Below are 4,000 nucleotides of genomic sequence, written 5' to 3'. Positions count from 1 at the left end.
AATACCAAAGGCATAGGGAAAAAAATCTCAGAACTTACTAAAAAGGAGGTTTTTTTCCTCTTTTTTTTTCCTGTTATCTCTTTACAATGACTGGCCAAATAAAGAAGAAAAAGTAGGGGCAGCTAGGTGGCGCAGTGAGTAAAGCGCCAGCACTGGAGTCAGGATGACCTGAGTTCAGTTCTGGCCTCAGACACTTAACACACACACACACACACACACACACACACCCACAAACTAGCCGTGTGATCTTGGGCAAGTTACTTAACCCCAACTGCCCTCCAAAAGGCCAAAAAAAAAAAAAGAAGAAGAAAAAGAAAAAATAGATGAAAAAATTGATTAAAATTGAACTCAAATACAAGACATTTTGGATACCAAAGCCTTCTTACTGAAAAATTCTCCCTCTTACTCTCACTCATTTCAACTAAATTAGAAACTTTGCCCACACCTATAACCCTTGCTAAAAGGGAGGCTGAGCTTGGTGCATCTCTTGAGCTCAGGAGGTCCAAACTTCAGTGGCCATAACTGATGAAGAATCTACATTAAATCTAGTATCAATATGGAAGTCCCTGGATAAGAGAGGTGAGACCCAGTCTCAAACAAAAACCCCAAAGTGTTTATTATTCTCACTAAAACAGGTTTGATCATAAACAGATATTTTCAGAAGAACTCACAAAGAGAAAACATCTTTCCTGGACCTTCTGTAATCGTTCCTGCCTCTGCTCCTGATATTGCTTCCATGTACGCCAGAGTTCCTAAGGCCCTGGTCCCCACTCCTGCAACTTTCCAGGATGTGCCATCAGCCCACCTCTGGCCTGTACCACTTTCTAGTTCAATGGGAATTATGTTGCTGGACACTAGAAAACTAACAGGATACACTGTCTTTATCACAAGTACAAGCCATAGCATTGGCAAAGTAATTGTATTGAAAGTTACCAAAGATAGAGCAAATATTATTGCTGTAAAGACCATCCTGGCTCATCCAAGACTTCCAGACAACAATCCATATCTCTTCTGAGGAAACTAAGGCTTTTGGAGGAAAGACCTTGCTGTGTGTTGTTGATATAGAAGATGAACCCAGTAAATCAGTGGGGCAGTGGGGGAAGCTATATAGAAATCGGGAAGAATTAAGGTTTTAGTCAACAGTTCCAGGGCTGTCAGCTTGACTAATACATTGGAAACAGCCACAAATAAAGTAGATTTGATGAGAGTGAAAACCAAAGGAAGCAATGTTATGCCTAAAGCATTCTTATTTGGAAAAGAGTAAAATTGGTTATATCCTAAACTTCAGCCAGCTGGTAAACCTGAATCCACTCTGGTTTAAACAACACTATGTTTATACTACAGTTAAATATGGTAGGTCTAGGGAGATACTAGGTTATTAATGTGTTATGGCCCAAAGTAACCTTGAGGATTTCTTCTGTCATTAAAAACAAGTGCAGAAAAGTTATGATCGCTAGTCCCATATACTTTACTTTTAGTAAATCAAAAGTTTTACTAGCAATTTTATTATTGATGAAAATATGTTGAAGGAAAAAGGAATAAAACTTCTTATGTCTATGTAGTGAAACCAGACTAGCCTTCTTCCTGGATGAACACCTTAAGACAGTAAGGAAATGGAAAAATATGATGCTGCTCATTTGCAGATGTAGAAGATATCTATAGTAACACAAATTATAACCTGTAGTAGTTGAAGAAATATTTGAAATTCTGAAGATATTTCTCTTTTTTTTTGCAAGGGGGAGGGCAGGGCAATTGGGGTTGTGACTCACCCAAGGTCACACAGCTAGTAAGTATTAAGTGTCTGAGGTCAGATTTGAACTCAGGTCCTCCTGACTCCAGGGCTAGTGCTCTATTCACTGTGCCACCTAGCCACCCCTGATGATATTTCTCAATGAAGATACTATGAAAGCAAGTTAAATAGTTAATCTTTTTAAATTATCTGGAGAAAATGGAAGTATTTGATATCTTACAAACAATAGTCAGTCAGTTAATAAATGTTTATTAAATGTGCCTGGCTATGCCAGACACCGAGCTAAGTGCTAGGGATACAAAAAGAGGCAACAGACAGTCAGTCCCTGCCCCCAAGAAGCTTACACTCTAATGGGAAAGTCAAGATGCAAACAACTACACACAGACAAGCTACGTGCAGGAAAAACTGGAGGTAATCAGTAGAGGAGAAGCACTAAAATTAAGAGGAATTAGGAAAGATTTCCAGTAGAAGACAGGATTTTTGTCGTTGTTGTTGTTCAATTGTGTTTCAGTCATGTCCAACTCTTCCTGACCCCATTTGGGGTTTTCTTAGCAAAGATACTGGAATAGTTTGCCATTTCCTTCTCCATCTCATTTTACAGATGAGGAACAGAGGCAAACAGGGGTAAGTGACTTGCCCAGTGTTACACAGCTAGTGTCTGAGGTCAGATGTGAACTTAGGAAGATGAGTCTTCCTGACTTCAAACCTGGCACTCTATCTACTAGCTGCCAGAAAGTTGGATTTTAGCTGGGAGTTAATTCTTGCTTTGAGCCTTAGATGGATTTCAATAAAATGACCTTGGGTGTGGCATAAGGTATTACGTTTCTTCTATCCCCAGGATAGAAAACATAGAAAACACATATAAAACATTTTAATCAGGGATAAGGGACTCAAATTCAGGAAATGAATAGTAGTCTACTATTCATTATCAGTAGTAGTTACTTATATTCCATTTTCCTTCACCTCTCCCTACTTTATGATTGACTAATCTTTCTAATGGGTATCATTAAACAAAAGTGTGTACCAGAGGATAGAGGGTAGTATTTGGTTCTGGCCTGACTGAATAAATTTAAGTGGTGTTCTCAAGTCAATACAAGTGTAATACTTTTTTTTCCCTTCAAATCTCAGCCTTTATTTTGGTTACAGATTCACACACATTCAGGGGTATTTTAGATATTGTTGAAAGCAGTGACGTCAATACTCTGCACAGTCTTCGAACTTGGTGATCTCCTCTGGGATGTCTGTGCCCACCTTGTCATCCTCTACCACATGCTGGATCTGCAGCTTCCAAACGCCTTACCCCACAGGTGCCAACTTGGAGCCTCCCCAGACCAGTGCATTCAGTTGTGTGGAGTGGACACACTTCTCCAACTTTGCCGTGTCTGCTTCATCATCACAAGGCTTGACATCTAGGAGGATGGAAGACTTTGCGATCAGCCCTTCTTCTCTGCACACTGCGGAAGTTGTTCCTCCTGAAGCTGGGCTGCTTCCTTGTCTTCTAACTCATCATTGCTGCCAAACACGTCAATATCATCCTCATCCTCATCATATTCTGCTGTGGTGGCTGCCTTCTCAGTGGGCGATGTGTTGGGATTCTGCATAGGGGATACATGCTGAGTCTGAGGAGCCAGGGGGCATTTCTCCAGGGTACACAGCCAGATTTCAAGCTTGGAGATGGTGAACTGCAGGTCCTGAATCACACTCTGAAGGCTCTGGTTTTCTGCCTCTAGATTGGAAATTCTGGTGACCAGTTCACCATGGTCCCCACTGGGACCACTGGAAGAACTGGTGTTTGCACTCTGTAGGGAAGCGAGCACAGGACCATTCATCTTCTCATAGAATTTTCTCTCTGCGTCATTGTACTTGAATTTGTCAAACCAGATCTTCTCATGCACCAAGAAGTTAGTTGCCATGAGAATGGAGGGCAGCAGTGAAAGGTTAGTCCCAAAGCCAATTCAATGAGAAGTGGTGGGGAAAGGGGAGTATAATACTTCAGTTTACTTTCCCAGACATTTTCAAGGGGAAGCCTTTATCTCCTTGGGATACTTAGGCTGGGACTACAACACACAACTATTGCTATTAACTGTCAACTTGGTTCACCATCTTTCCAAAAGTCTCTTTCTTCATTTTCAATCAAAACCAAATTTTAATCCCTTTATACCTCAGAAAATAATAGAAACAGACAATTTCTGTATTGCTTTAAGGTTTGCAAAGGGCTTGATGAACATTATTTCATTTGAAGCTCACAAC

The 4,000-nt window shown here is 40.6% G+C and overlaps 1 pseudogene; it reads right to left on the bottom strand.

Annotated features, from left to right (window-relative positions):
- Positions 1-2,919: 2,919 nt before the first annotated feature.
- LOC138171876 (elongation factor 1-delta-like) lies at positions 2,920-3,663 on the bottom strand (annotated as a pseudogene).
- Positions 3,664-4,000: the final 337 nt, after the last annotated feature.

This window comes from Petaurus breviceps, unplaced genomic scaffold (genome assembly GCF_028583685.1).
Source record: "Petaurus breviceps papuanus isolate PSGF00001 unplaced genomic scaffold, PetGlider_PUasm1.0 470, whole genome shotgun sequence".
Lineage (NCBI taxonomy): Eukaryota > Metazoa > Chordata > Mammalia > Diprotodontia > Petauridae > Petaurus > Petaurus breviceps.
Note: the sequence above shows the minus strand (reverse complement) of the source record. Positions and strands in the feature narration are given on the sequence as shown.